This window comes from Puma concolor, chromosome D2, assembly GCF_028749965.1.
Source record: "Puma concolor isolate L17-30 chromosome D2, mPumCon1.1.hap2, whole genome shotgun sequence".
NCBI classification, from domain to species: Eukaryota; Metazoa; Chordata; class Mammalia; order Carnivora; family Felidae; genus Puma; species Puma concolor.
Genome location: NC_141677.1, coordinates 71,926,099 through 71,941,684, shown reverse-complemented (window position 1 = coordinate 71,941,684; position 15,586 = coordinate 71,926,099). Strand labels below are relative to the sequence as shown.

Sequence of the window (15,586 nt, the reverse complement as noted above, 5' to 3'; positions counted from 1 at the left end):
GTGTATTTGCGGTGTTGCATTTTAATCTGTGACACAAATCATTAAGCTTGTCATAATCAAGAAGCAATACGAAAAAATTGAATTTTTTTTTTAAGTCTAGGATTTTAAATCTAGTACAAAAAGTAGGAGGAATTTTAGAAGCCACCTGCCAACTTTATGGATGACAGAACTGCAGCCCAGGGAAGTGGATTTCTTAAGATCATGTAACGACTAGTCAAAGAGTGGTATTGGCATTCATGCCTCCTGGGTACCAGTCATAGAAACTTCTCTTCTGAGAGTCAAGTTAGGGCAGCAGATAGCAATAAGGCTGTAACTTATTCTTAAAAATTTCAGCTGCTGATCAATGGCTTTTCCAACACCTTCCACTGATTGGTCAATGAGGAAAAAAGTGGTTTTACAAAGAAGAGTCTAAAATAATGATATTTCTAAGTAAGACTTATGGTTGGAAATGAAGATTGCCCACTGCAGAAACCACCGTGGCTTGCCTGCAGAGAGAAATAACAACTAGGGGTGCCTGGGTGGCTCAGCCAGTTAAGCGTCCAACTCTTGGTTTCAGCTCAGGTCATGATCTCACGGTTTGGTGAGTCTAAGCCCCACAATGGGCTCTGCGCTGGCAGCTGGGAACCTGCTTGAGATTCTCTCTCTCCCTATCTCTCTGCCCTTCCCCAACTCACACTGTCTCTGTCTCTGTCAAAATAAATAAATAAACTTAAAAATTAAAAAAAAAACAAAACGAGAACTTAATGCCTTTTGGAGCTTTTGACTGACGAAAGCCCTGTGCTCACCTCCCTTCTCAGGGCTTTTGGAATGTATAACCAGTGAGAAGTAAAGCATTATTCTTGCTTACCTTGTAATCTGGGAAAAAATGGATCAAATATCCAAGAACAGTGGGCAAGGCAAAGTGTTGTCTTCCTTTCTGGAATTTAGAGACTTAGAAAGAATTCTAGGAAAACTGAGTTCTATATCAGTACAATCCAACAGAGCATAACAGGAGCCATATATGTAATTTTCAATTATCCGGTAGGCATATTTTAAGGAGTAAAAGACTAATGTTATTAATATGTTTATTTAACCCAATATATCCCAAATATAATCGTTTTTAACGTGTAATCAGTATAAAAATTACCATTGAGCTATTTTACATTTTCTTGGTCCTATTAAATCTTTGCAGTCTGGTATGCATTTACACTCACAGCCCATCCCGGTTGGGACTAGCCGCATTTTGTGTGTTTTTTTAAAAATTTTTTTCCTTAATGTTTTTATTTATTTTTGAGACAGAGAGAGACAGAGCATGAGCAGGGGAGGGGCAGAGAGAGAGGGAGACACAGAACCCGAAGGAGGCTCCAGGCTCTGAGCCATCAGCACAGAGCTCGAGGCGGGGCTCGAATTCATGGACCGTGAGATCATGACCCGAGCCGAAGTCGGACGCTCAGCCGACTGAGCCACCCAGGCGCCCCGGGACTGGTCACATTTTGAACGCTCAGTTCTCTACACTGGACTGCAGAGCCCTCTACAACACAATTCAGTCTCTGTTGGGTCCATGCCTGTGGGTTTTGTTATGAAAGTGGAAGAGGTATCTGGGACTAGGAAAGATGATACAGTCATTTCTATTTTTTAAACATCTAGCAGGAATGCATCTAAGGTATTATTCAGAAATGTGTATGAGAGATGGGGTGTCCCGCTGGCTCAGTCGGTAGAGCATGAGGTTCTTGATCTCAGGGTCATGAGTTCAAGCCCCACGTTGGGCGTAGAGCTTACTTAAAAATAAAAAATAAAATAAAATAAGGAAAACAAAAAAAGAAAAAAGAAGTGTATATAGGAGCGAGGGAAAGTTAATCAGCCTCAGCTGGGCAATTTTGCACACTTGGCCGACAGCTTGAATTCATGTCCCCAATTCTCAAAAGATTGTCTACCGCTGACCTTGTAAGCCATCCAGCCCCCACCCCCCCCACCTCCATTAATAACACCCAGAGGAGCCCCGAGGGCCTTGCCAGGGAGAGGAGCTGGCAGGGCAGGTCCAGAACAGGATGCCACAATTGGCAGAGCTTTCTCCTTATCAGGGACTCGCAGACAGAGAAAGAAAGTCTCCTTGTTCCGGGAGGGTTTCTTTTGTTTGCTTTCTCTTTTTGCTTTTAGCTGAGAGGTGTTCCTGGGAAAGATGAATGCCATTGGAAGCGGAAATTCTTGGCAATAAGAAAAAAAAAACTGCCCGGTGCAGACGCGTGCCCCACCCAAGCAGCTCCCAGCTTCAGGGGATCCAGCGAGCGTCTGAGTCCCACTGCCCGGGATCACAGGAGGGCAGGCCCGCGGGCCCCCCCCCCCCCACCTCCGCCAGAGGCAGGTGCAGCCCCTTCCTTTCCCCTGGGCCAGGGCTCCATTCACAGCGGCTGCGCCCACAGCCACTTCTGTTGATTTGAATCAGGGAAGACCAGGCAAGCTGCGCAAGACCTTGGCATCTTGGAATCCGCAAGTGAGGAAGGCTTGAAGCCACACGACCCAGGAGTCTGGGGTGGGGAAGGGCGGGGGGTAGGAGCCTGGCGACCACATGCCCCAGACAGGGGGGGTCCAAAGAGGCAGAGGGCCTCATCCAAGTCTCACAGCTAGCCACACCAGGAGTTGAAAGTCTCCGCCTAGCAGCCCCACCACTCTTCCTTCTAATGCCTGCAACACCTGCACGTGGATGTAGAAACTTCTCTGGGGTTTGCTGCTGAAATGTCACTGTGTATTTGCGCGTGCTGGGAGTTGTGGGGGTGTGGGGAGGGAGCCTGGGAGCCACACCCCAGCTCGTCACCCAGGCCGTCTGTGGTGGGGCTCACAGCGGCCAGGGCAGCACCCGATCCCAGGCTGGTCGCGTCATCATTCGGTAGATATTTCTCCTGCCGCTACTGTGCGTCCTGTCAGGCACTGGTCTAGACCCCAGGGGTCCAGCAGGGAATAAAATAGGCACACACTCCTGCCCTTGCCTTCCCCCTAGTGAAGGGAACAGCTAATAGGCAAATGACAGAGTAGGTTAGAAGGGGATGAGCAGGGAAGGGGGTTAAGGAGAACAGAGAAGGGAGAGGGTTGCCATTTAAACAGGGCGGTTGGGGGAGGCTTCACCGAGAAGGTGATATGTGAGCACAGTCTTCCCAGATAGGGAATGTTAGGCAAATTCTTTATCCTTTGGATAAACTAGAACAATAGTAATGATAATAATAGATTTGGCAGGCTTAATCTGCACCCTTCCAAGCTCTTTATACACCTGAGACTCATTTAATCCCCACAACCCTATGAGACAGGAGCTATCACTTACTTCTCTTTACAGAGTGGCAAAGAGAGGCAGAGAAAAGGGACGTAGGTTTGCCTGAGGTCACACGCTTAATAATGCAGGCCGTCAGGTTGACTCCAGAGCCTGTCCCTTTCTTTGCCAGCCCTAAAAGGGGTGGTCTCCAACAGAGATCTCAGATCCATCCTGGTTTCAACCAGGAAAATCGACAGGAAGCGTTTCCCAGCTAACCGTTGCCCGGGGCTTGCGCTTTATCTGGGTGGGCTTCCGCTTTATCTGGGTGGGCTTCTCCTAGCGCTTCCATTTCTCGGTCTCCGAAATTGAGTGACTGCACGTGCCAGCATCTACTGTTTTCAAAGCATCATGCTGGACTTCGTAGACGATACTCAGATGTGGCGCTGGATGTGAACCCGGTCCCAAGAAGCAGATCTTCGCTTTGGGCAGAAAGAAGCAAACCCATTAGAAAGGTAGGCAGGACGAGACATCGCCCAAAGGCTGCACAGCCAACGTCCACAGTGGGGAGTCCCTCTGGGGGCAATGAGGGTCTCCGGCAAGACTTGCCCAGAGGCTTAAAGCAGGGGGTCTTGACAGCCAGGAGGACGTGGGTGGAGAATGAGCAGATGGGAGGGCCCTGCCCCAGACAGGAGCGGCCCGGATTCAGGCTGGGGCAACGCAAAGGCACATTAGGAGAATGTCTATCAAAATGTCTATCCAAAACAGCCCTATTCTGAAGTCCGCTTCCTAGAGCTGTTAAGATTATTAAGCACACAACTGTTCCCAAATCCTAATTATCTGTTCTGATTTAGGGGGCTAAGAAGCTGGATAATTGACAACAGCAACAAATCCAAAAGTGATTTCCAGCTGGCTTTGGAACGCAGCTGCTCTGACTTGCTAATTACCTTGCTTCCCCCTGGACGCACATCACACATCGCCAAGGCCAGGTGGGAAACTGTCACGGACAGTAGGAAGAATCCCTTTCTGTGGTAGAGCGGAAGAAGAGTCTGGAAGACCAGGCACAACCAGGTGAGTTTTTTTTTTTTTTTTTAATGTTCATTTATTTATTTTGAGAGAGAGAGCGCGTGCACATGCACGAGCCGGGGAGGGGCAGAGAGAGAGAGAGGGAGAGAGAGAGAATTCCAGGCAGGATCCACTCTGTCCGTGCAAAGCCCAACGTGGGACTCCATTCCGTGACCGTGGCACCATGAGCTGAGCCGAAATCAAGAGTCTGATGCTGCACCGACGGAGCCACCCTGAGTCACTCAGCCAGGTGAGTTCGTGTGTGACCTCGGGTGCACTTTCTCTTTATCTCAGCTCCCCCAGTCTGTAAATGGAGGATATAATCCCTCCTGCCTCCCTGAGTTGTTTAGGGACCAAGTGAGCTGGCCTAGGTGTAGCAACACTATGAGTGCTGCCCCCAGACCCTGCCGGAGCCTGCTCACTGGATCTGTGCGCCCATCCCCCAGTTTCTGAGTGCTTTGCTTCCAGAGGCTCCCACCTGAGACCTTCTCTGGTGGATGGCCCTGGGGCTGCTGTAGCTGCTGCCTTCCCCCCACCCCCGCCCCCTTGCTGGTTTCTCATGGGAGCTCCTCCGTTGTAAATCACTCACACGTGAATCTTCTTCGAACTCTACTCCTGGTGAATCCAACTGAAGACAGTTTACAACACCATTTCAAAGGTCTGCGAGCCAAATACATACTTGTAAGGAATTACCATGTGAATAACTTCAGAACTGACTGTACAAATCTTACATCTCTGAATTATTGGGGTCAGAACAGAACGAGAGGTCAAAGGGGACCTGTCGCTAGTTGTTCCGTAACGTACTCAGCGCGGTCAGCCTCCGTGACTACCATACTCCTGACTTTGTGTTTACCACCCCATCACCAAATCAACTGGGAGCCTTCATCTTCTTGGGCCTCTGGGGGCCTCCTCTGCTGCTCTGTCAGCTAAGGCTGCACTGTTTTCCACCCAGGGGTCGCCAGCTTATTCCCACTCCACTTCCTGCGTGACCTTTCTCAGGGCTCCAGGAAAAAGCCAAGTCTTGAGCATAGGACAACGGCCCAGGCTGGATTCATTTTTGAGAACTGTATAAAGAAGGTGTATGTTTTTGGCAGTTGTCAAGGGGAAGAAATCATGGACCCGGATTGCTGATCAACAAAACTTAAGTAGAAACAGACTATTCGTTATGTCACCCGATTTGGTATTTTTATAAGGAACATATACACACATGCTTTCAGAATAGGTGCTCAATATTCAAAGTCTTGTTTTGATCTCTCTCCTATGGCTAGTGAGTTTCCACATATCAGGGACGTCCATGGTAGCCCGGGGACAAGGATGGACCCATCACCATGTTCAGATCCTCAAAGTTTTCATCTGCATTCAGTGAGAACGTTTCAGCCCCTGTTCAAAACCAGATGACTTTAGAGACAATGAATAATCAGACTTACCTTATGAGACCCAACAGCTTTATGTTCTAGTGGCCAAATTCTTGGCGCCCTGTCCTGTATGCCTTCATGCCAACGACCAGAGAAATAATACATGTGCTTGCATATTTATGTGTGCACAGCACTTCTTTAAGTCATGTGTATTTAGCCTGCCCCCCTTGACTTTCATAAAACAATATAGGCTTGATCTGGAGCAGGACCCAAGAGCTGAAGGAGGGATGGGTCAGACGTAGTAGAGACTGGAAGGGAAGCCAGAGAGCTGTTTAGTCTACAGGCCCCCCATTCTTCTGGGGCACCAGCTGAATGTATAGACATGTAGGATCAGAACCACCAGCCAGGTGAGCCTTCAGCCCTGAAGAAGTCTAGTTAAGATTGTCCTGTGTCCCAAGAGGAGGGCAGCATATAGGCACAGGGAATCCAGAACCCAGCAGTAGGGACATCTGTCGTAAGGTTGCGGGGGAGAGTGAGTGAATGAGTGTGCAGAGAACAAACCGTGGAACCCGGAAGATGATGCCATGAGAGGCTACCCCTTGGGCTCAGTAGAACAAAGTGTGGATGCTGACTTAGGAAATTAGCAGTTGGCATGAGGTGAAGCTTAGAGTTCAGGGCTACAGCTTCTTAAATCCCTCCTGCAGGCCAGGTCAGGACTGAACCTTTCTGAGGGAGTCAGACAGGGACTGGTCAGACCCTAATTCAAAGCCAGGTCCTCTGGCTTTTGAATCACTGGTCCCATTAAGTGAAGTCCCGGGGACCGAATACGAAAACATCCTAGACCTAACCTGCTACCCCTATTAGACTGCCTCAAGGGCCCAGAAGGCATTTGTCATGTGCGTCCTTTCCAGGGGTGCGGATGCAGGAGAAATGGGCTGGATGTTTGTGGAACGTGAATTTACTGAGCATGAATCTGGTACAAAACACTCCACAGGAGTGAACTAAGTAAACAGATCGCTTACAGAAAAGTCAAAAAGCCCCTTTTTCCGGTTGAACACATCGAACCCCATGAACACAAATTTCCAAATCTCTAGGTTCTGCTGGAATTTTCTCATAGCAAATATTGACTGAAGTTGGTGGGCCGCTGGCCGGGTCTTGTCAATATTGTGGTTATCTGGAAACTCTGACAGGCCGTAATGGGAAGATATAATAGTGGGGAGTTGGGAGGTCCGGCTGGCTTCTGGCCCAGTCTCTGTTGGGCCAGCAGGTGTCATTTGATGGCCCTCTTCGACGTAGTGCCCGCCAGTTACCTCCTCGGTAGCATGAGGGCATTGACCTAGAAGACCTCTCAGATCCTTTCTGGCTCTGAAAATGCGTGATTTTGTGACATAAATGGGCTAAAATCATCTGACGTTAATTTGGACGTCAGATCATTCTGATAAAATGCGTTCAGGCGTGGGAGGTGGCCTGTGGTGCACTTGCAAAATCCAAACTGGTCTTTTCCCAACCCCAAGTCTACATGAGGCTTGCGGCCTTGGGAAGCCATTTAGAGTCTCCAGCAAAGCCACTATGATGATGGGTGGCCATCCTTTGGCATAAGTGTTAGAAAAACCATCCCGTGCGATTGGAGGGGAAACCCTGCTTCAAGAAAACACTGTTAACAAAAATTTTAATTCACAAAATAAAGAATGAAGGGCGAAGAGGATTTTTCAGCTTCTAAAGAATCTACTGTAAGTTCACTTAGGTAGGGTGGTATTTCCCAGCAGGCTGCTCTCCGGCAGAAAGGAAGCTCATCTGTAAGCAGCAGTCGTCTGGGTTCTGGATGCACAAGGAGGTTTAGCAGAGGCAAGTGCTGGGCCAGGAACTAGACCAGCCTCGAGTGGTGATAACAGGCTCTGTCCAGGACTCCCCATGTGGGGCCATCCCTTGGCTGTGTCTGCCGTGTGCGTTTGCATTTGTAACGGGAGAGAAGCCGGTTTTTCCCATCGTAAGAAGAATATGGAGTGTATGGAATGTCCCAAGACTAAAAGTGGGCTCAGTGAGACACTTGAACACCTCATCAAACTTACCTCTTACTTATCCACGATGCTGGTGGGGAAGAGCAGTCTAGATACTCCAAAACCACAGAGAGTCCAAAATTAATTTATATCAGGCACACGCATGATGGCCTCGTATTGTTTCTAGAGTTCTGTCGTAGAATCACGTATTTTTAGAAGGAGATTGGTCTGTGCCCTCTTAAAAAAAAATTGTGGTAAAACACACGGATTTACCCTCTTAAGTGTTAAGGGTACATTACAATTTTGTTAACAGTGTGGACATTGTTGTACAACAAGATCTCTAGAACTTTCTCATCTTGCAAACTGAAACTCTAGACTCATTGAACAAGAACTCCTCTTTTTGCTCTCTCCCTACTTCTGGCAACCACATTCTCCTTTCTGTTTTTTCGAGCTTGGTTACTTTAGATACCTTGTATAAATGGAAACATGCAGTATTTGTCTTTTGGGGACTGGCCTATTACACTAACAAAATATCCTGAAGAGTCATTCCTATTATAGCACATGACAGGATTTCCTCTTTTTAAAGGCTGAATAGTATTGCGTTTCATGTATAGACCATATTTTGTTTATCTGTTGATGGACGTTCAGGTTTCCTCTACCTCCTGGATATTGTGAATAAAGGCTTCAGTGAACTTGGGTGTGCAGCTATCTCTTCAACATCCTGTTTTAAATCCTCTTGATTAGGGGGTGCCTGGGTGGCTCAATTGGGTAAACGTCTGACTTTGGCTCAGGTCATGATCTCACAGTTCGTGAGTTCGAGCCCCGCGTCAGGCTCTGTGCTGACAGCTCAGAGCTTAGAGCCTGCTTTGGATTTTCTGTCTTCCTCTCTCTCTGCTCGTACTTTGCCTGTCTGTCTGTCTGTCTGTCTCTCTCTCAAAAACAAATAAACATTTAGAAAAAATAAATAAATTCTTTTGGTTAGAGCACCTGGGGGGCTCAGTCAGTTAAGCATCCTACTCTTGGTTTTGGCTCAGGTCTTGATCTCACGGTTTGTGGGTTCGAGCCCCACATTGGGCTCAGCGCTGACAGGATGGAGCTTGCTTGGGATTTTCTCTCTCCTCACTCTCTGTCCTCTCTCTCTGCTTGCTCTCAATCTCTCTCTCAAGATAAATAAACATTTAAAAGAAATAAATCCTTTTGGATAAATACCCAGAAGTGGGGTTGTTGGGTCACATTGTAGTTTTATTTCTAATTTTTTGAGGAACTTCCAGACTGTTTTCCATAGTTGCTACACCAACTTACATTCCCACCAACAGGGCACAAGGCTTCCCTTTTCTGCACATCCTCACCAATGCTGGTCATTATTATTATTATTATTATTGATACTAGCCATTCTAATAGGTATGAGGTGGTATCTCAGTGTAGTATTAATTACATTTCCCTGATTAATGATGTTGAGCACCTTTTCATGTGCCTGTTGGCCATCTGTATGTTCTCTTTGGAAAAATGCCTATTCAGTTTCTCTGTCCATTTTTTAATCATATATATTTATATTTTATTTATATATACATATATACATATATATGTCCATTTAAAAATTATATATATATACGTATACACACACACACACACACACACACACACATATATATATTTGCCATTGAGTTGTATGAGTTCTTTCTATATTTTGGATTTTAACCTCTTATTGGATACATGGTTTGCAGACATTTTCTCCCATTCGGTATGTTGCCTTCTCATTTTGTTGATAGTCTCCTCTGCTGTGCAGAAGCTTTTTAGTTGGATGTGGTTCCACTCGCTTATTTTTGTTTTTGTTGCCTTTGCTTTTGGTGTCAAATCCAAAAAACTCATCACAAGACTGACGTCAAGGAGCTTATTGCCTATGTTTTCTTCCAGGAATTTTATGGTTTCAGGTCTTGTGTTCAAGTTTTGAAAAATCTATTTTGAGTTATTTTTGCGTCTGGGGTAAGACAGTGGTCTAGTTTCGTTCTTTTGCTTGTGGCTATCTAGTTTTGCCAACACCATTTATTGAAGAGACAGCCCTTTCCCCGTTTCCTTGGCTCCTTTGTTGTAAACTAATTGACCACATAATTGTTTGTTTGTTTCTGGGCTCTCTGTTCTGTTCCATTGATCCATGTGTCTATTTTGATGCCAATACCATACTGTTTTGACTACTACAGTTTTGTAATAGAGTTTGAAAGCTGGAAGCATGATACAGCCAGCATTACTCTTCTTTCTCAAGATTGCCTTGGCTGTTGGGGGTCTTTTGTGGTTTCATACAAATCTTAGGTTTATTGATTCTCTTTCTGTGAAAAGTGCCATTGGGATTTTGATAGGGGCTGCATTGAATACGTCGATTCCTGTGGGTAGTGTGGACATTTTACCAATATTTATTCCCCCAGTCCATGAGCACAGAGTATCTTTCCACTTCTTTGTGTCTTCAACTTCTTTCCTCAATGTTTTACAGTTGTCAGTGTGCAAGTCTTTTGGCTCCTTGGTTAAATGTATTTCTAGATGTTTTGGATGCAATTGTAAATAAAATTGTTCTCTTAATTTTTCTTTTTGATAGTTCATTATCAGGGTATGACAACACAACTGATTTTTGCGAATTGATTTTGCATCCTGAAACTTCACTGAATTTGTTTATTGGGTTCTAACAGTTTTTGGTGGTGTCTTCAGGGTTTTCTATATATAGTATCATGTCATCTGCAAATAGAGATAATTTTACATCTTCCTTTCTAATTTGGATGGCTTTTTTTCCTTGCCTAATTGCTCTGGCCAGGATTTCTACTACTATGTTGAGTTAAAATAGTGAAAGTGGGCATCATTGCCTTGTTCCTGATCTTTGAGGAAAAAGTTCCAGCTTTTGATCATTGAGTATGATGTTGGCTGTGGGCTTGTCATATATGGCCTTTATTATATTGAGGTACATTCCTTCTATACCTAACTTATTGAGAGCTTTTATCGTAATTTTTTCACGTGCAAAATGGGTCCTTAGTTGGGGAGTGATTCATAGCAAATCTCTTGGCATCATAAAGTTATACAAATTGTGGTTTTCATTTTGTGGGTAAGGAAACAGAAGATTGAGAACTCTTTAAAAAATTTTTTTTAGTGTTTATTTTTGAGAGAGAGAGTGAGACAGAGCATGAGTGAGGGGGGGCCAGAGAGAGGGAGACACAGAATCAGAAGCAGGCTCCAGGCTCTGAGCTGTCAGCACAGAGCCCGACGCAGGGCTCGAACCACAAACTGTGAGAACCTGACCTGAGCCAAAGTCGGATGCCCAACCGTCTGAGCCACCCAGGCGCCCCTAAGGTTGAGATCTCTTAAATATAGAGCTAAAGGTCCTGGTGGAGAGGGGACCACTGAGAAAAAGGGCAAGGAGAGATCCCTGGTGACGGGAATGTGTCTATCAGGGAAGTGATGCCTGATGGTGTGAATTATTACTGATTCCTGTGCTGTTCTCCAGTTCTATCTAATCCAAACCCTTGGTAAAGTTGTATTGCCATGTCCATGGTGCTGGGCTGGGGAGAGGGGTGGTGGTGAAGGAGGAATGGTAGGGGCTGGTGGGGGGCAGAAACAGAAGTGCAGCAGCAAGGGGAGGCCAGGAGCCAGAATGGAAGTAGGGGGGATGGTGAGAATGTGAGCCCCTAGGAGTGCCGGGAAGTCTAGAGACGGTGCTGGGTTTCACCCGGGGGAGGAGGATGCATTTTGTTCAGTTATTTAAGGAAAGGGCAGCTCAGAAAGCATAAAGGGGATGTTGTTCCCGCCCCTAAAGCTGACAATAACCCAGTTAGGGGGAGAAGGCATATGTGCGTGTGTGTGTGCACACACATACAAGAAATGCACCTGGTAACTAGGGCAGCAAATGCCAAGTGACCATTCACTGAGCAGAAAAGTTAGGAAGCACTATGAGAGTTTAGAATTCAGAGGGATTACTTTGGCCGGACTCAGTGGTGGTGCTGGTAAAAATGTTTAACGACCAGCTCCTGGGAAGAAAATTGAAGTTTTCTTTGGTCGCATTTGCCGCTTGCCACGGTGTAAATACCGTAATGCCGCCACGGTCAATTTCAAGTCGCCAAGGTGACTTCACGAGATGTGAAGTTGGGAAGTGACACACAAGGACACACCGTGATAGAGTAGCTCTGCCGCAAAGGTGAGGCGGGGCAGTTAAGCTCCAGCATAGATTATTGTCAAATGTATTATGATAGTTCAGAATACTGAGTTCTGAGCATTTACTACCTCTTTCTTTCTTTCTTTATTTATTTATTTATTTATTTATTTATTTATTTATTTATTTTTGGGACAGAGAGAGACAGAGCATGAACGGGGGAGGGGCAGAGAGAGAGGGAGACACAGAATCGGAAACAGGCTCCAGGCTCCGAGCCATCAGCCCAGAGCCCGACACGGGGCTCGAACTCACGGACCGCGAGATCGTGACCTGGCCGAAGTCGGACGCTTAACTGACTGCGCCACCCAGGCGCCCCTACCTCTGTCTTTAATATAATTTCTTTCATTGTAAGTTTGCATAATTTTTAACAATGCCCATGTTCAATAATTGGCTTGCAAAATTCCTGAAAAATTACCAGTTGACTCTTGTGAGCTTATATGAGCCAACTCTAGGGCACTACTGGGTTAGGACAGGCTTTACGGAGAATGTGGGACTTAAGGTAGGCTTTTCAGGATGAATAGGAGTTTGATAGGCTTGGCAGAAGGCATTCTAAGCAAGGTAAAAGATGTGGCAAACGTGTGGCTGTGGTATGGTCCCCTCCCTAAGGACAGGGGAAAAAAAAAAAAAAACAACTCCAAAAAACCCTTAAAAAACCCCTCAAGGAAACCTGGCTATACATGTACGTGACAACATCCCTCATGACTTTGTAACATGAGACCACTTAATCAGACTGCATGTTTGTGTGTTGCTATACATGGGAGACAAAGAAGCAGAAAACGTATAAAAAACTATGCCACGTGGTGTTCGGGGCTCAGTTCTTCGAGTACGAGCCCAACTGAGCAGTGCCAGCACGAACAAAGTTGCTTCCTAGAAAGAAAAGAGGGGCTTGAACTCACAAAACGTGAGACCAAGACTTGAGCCGAAGGGGGATGCTCAAACAACGGAGCCACCCAGGCACCCCTGTTTCTCAATTTTTAAGTTGATTTAACAAACTGAATTAATGTCTTAGTGAGAGCTGCTGTACCAGAATACCACAGGCTGGAGATGGGTTATAAACAACAGAAATTTATTTCTCCCAGTTCTGAATGGCTGAGAAGTCCAAGATCAAGGAGCTGCCAAATTCAGTGTCTGGCCATATTCCATGTCATAGATGGCTGTCATCTCGCTGGGTCCTCTCATGGTAGAAGGGGAGAGGAGGCTCTAAGGAGTCTCTTTTGTAAGGGCACGAATCTCATTCATGAGGGCTTTACTCTTATGACCTAGTCACGTCCCCCAAAGCCCCACCTCCTAATATCATCACACTGAGGATTAGGTTTCAACCTAAGAATGAGGAGACGATGGCGGTGTCACAAACATTCAATCTGCAGCAACTGGTTCTCTATGGCTGTTAAAAAAAAACAAAAAACAAAAAAAACTATCCCACAATTAGTGGCTTAAAATAACAAATTCTTATTCTCCTAACTTCTGTGGGTCAGGAATCTGGATGGGATCCTCTGCTCAGGGTCCCTCACAGGCTATAATCAGGGTGTTGGCTGGGGCTGCAGCCCTCTCAAGGTTAACTGAGGGGGGGAGGGGGATCTACATTTAAGCTCACTTAAGTGGTAATGGCGGGATCCTCCAATTTCTTTGGGCTGTCGGTCACAGGCCTCCCTCGGTCCCTTGCCATGTCGGCCTCTCTCTGTAGGGCAGTTACAACATGGCGCCTGCTGTCCATCACAGCGAGGGTGTGAGAAAGCAAGAGACGGTGAACAAGACACAAGCTGGAGGCTCAGGAGTGACAGCCCAGCACTTTTGCCAGATTCAGTAGACAGTGAGTTGTCACGTGTCCAGTCAATAATCAAGGGGAAGGGATTATACAAGGGTGTGGATGTCAGGAGGTGGGAGTCTTTGGGCGCCGTCTCAGAAGCTGTCTGTCGCCTAAAGTTCTGTGACTTCCAGCTTAGCCAGCCTAGTGGTGGACTTGAGTGCTACCATTGCATCAAAGGAATTCCGTACCCCAGTCCCCCAGAAGCTCTCACTCCTGTCTCCCAACAATCTTGAGATGTCGGCGTTGCTCCCGTGTTATAGCGAAGGCGTTGGGCATTTAATGACTCATCCATGTCTGCGTAGCTGGTAAATAAAAGAGCCAGACCTTGAACCCAGATCTCCTGAGTTCTAGGCTGTGGACTTTGCCCTTTGCTCTGTGGTACTAGGTTGAATAGTGTTATCCCCCCGGCCCCCCCGCCGAATTTGTCTACCCAGAACCTTAGAATGTGACCCGCTTTAGAGCTAGGGTCTTTGCAGATGTATTTAATTAAGATGAGGTCATGCTGAATTAGGGTAGGCCCTAAGTCTAATGGCTGGTATCTTTATGAGAAGACCATGTGAAGACAGCACGGGGTTGGGGGGAGGGGTGATGCCTTGTAAAGATGGAGACCGAAGTTGGAGTGATGTAGCTACAAACCAAGGAAGGGCAAGTGATACCAGCAACCATCAAAAGCTGGGAAGAGGCAAGGAAGGATTGTTTTCTTAGAGCCTACAGAGGCCCTGTTGCCCCACCAACACCTTGATTTCAGATTCCCGGCCACCAGAGCAATGAGAGAATAACTTTGTGTTGTTTGAAGCCATTCAGGTTGTGGTCACTTGTTATGGCAGCCCCAGGAAACTGATGCATGTATTATCTCCCCAGAAAAAGATTCCAGCCACAAACCTCCCAATGTCTACAGCACGTTAAAAGGGCTTGTTGATGGTGGTTCAAGAAGCACAACTACTCTGCGTTAGGCTCCATCCAAGATGCAGTCTCTCAGTTCCCCTCCTGGCCAAGGTAGCCTGCCTTCCAAGCCAGCAGCCCTAACTTAGGGCTGGGAGAAGGAAAGGGACATAATAAAGTAGATTCACTGCCTGTGATCCAAGATGATAGACATTACAAGATAGAAGCATGAGATTTCCTTTCTTCTTCCATGTGACAGGTCAAAGATTCGAATCCCTCTGCCCTTCTCCCCCTCATTCCCTTGAACTTGAATGCGCTTGGAGCAGTTGACTCACAATAGCTCTGTGTGTACCGAGTTGTTGGTAGTCTCTGTTGCCTTGTATACGCTGGCTTATAATAAGAGGCAGAGGTCAGGGTTCGGCTAGAAAAGGGGTGGGTGTGGTGGGATGGCTGTGGGACCCATCTTCCGGTGCATCCAAGTTGGCAGGTTCGCACAGAGGAATCAGTAGCATTGGACCAAAGAAGAGGGAAGTCAAAGGATGTTCTTTGGACTCGGTGCTATGACAAGGGGCTCCATGCTTGCAGGTTCTGAAATGCAAGAATTTCCTCTTGTAGGAGGAAAACAGCTCATCATGTGAATTATGATTAAGGTTTAAGGATTATCCTTAAAATAGTGCTTAAAAAAACATGCCTGCCACCTTCCAACTGACCTTCTGATGAAAGTAGCTTGTGTTCTACAGGGCCCAGTGAGTGGTGATTCACAGTTTGTGGTCCAAAAGCATCTCAAATTGGAAGGGGCCTTGGAGACGGTTTAAACCTACTCCTTTGGTAGAAAGAGAAACAAAGGCGCAGAGACCCTCTCCTGTCCCTCTGTGAAACCAGCCGGACCAAGGGCTCTGTCCTCCATTTCTCGCTCTACTTGGCATTCTGGTGTCTTCTTACGTCCACATCTACCTGTACAAATCTGTCCCTACAGCATCTCCAGTTTCCACTGTGGGCCCCAGTGAGGTGTAACCATCCATCCATCTACCCATCACATATTTATTGCACAGTGGCTATGGAGATTATTAGGACAAG

At 46.5% G+C, this 15,586-nt stretch overlaps 1 long non-coding RNA gene across 3 annotated transcripts in view; it reads left to right on the top strand.

Moving 5' to 3' along the window:
- The window catches only part of LOC147576178 (uncharacterized), a 147,834-nt gene that overhangs the window by 97,343 nt on the left and 34,905 nt on the right, over positions 1 to 15,586 (top strand). For all 3 annotated transcript variants that reach the window (XR_015241846.1, XR_015241843.1, XR_015241845.1), the window contains exons 4-5: positions 3,625 to 3,732; positions 4,072 to 4,288. This is a non-coding gene — a long non-coding RNA (uncharacterized LOC147576178). The remainder of the gene's footprint in view (positions 1 to 3,624; positions 3,733 to 4,071; positions 4,289 to 15,586) is intronic.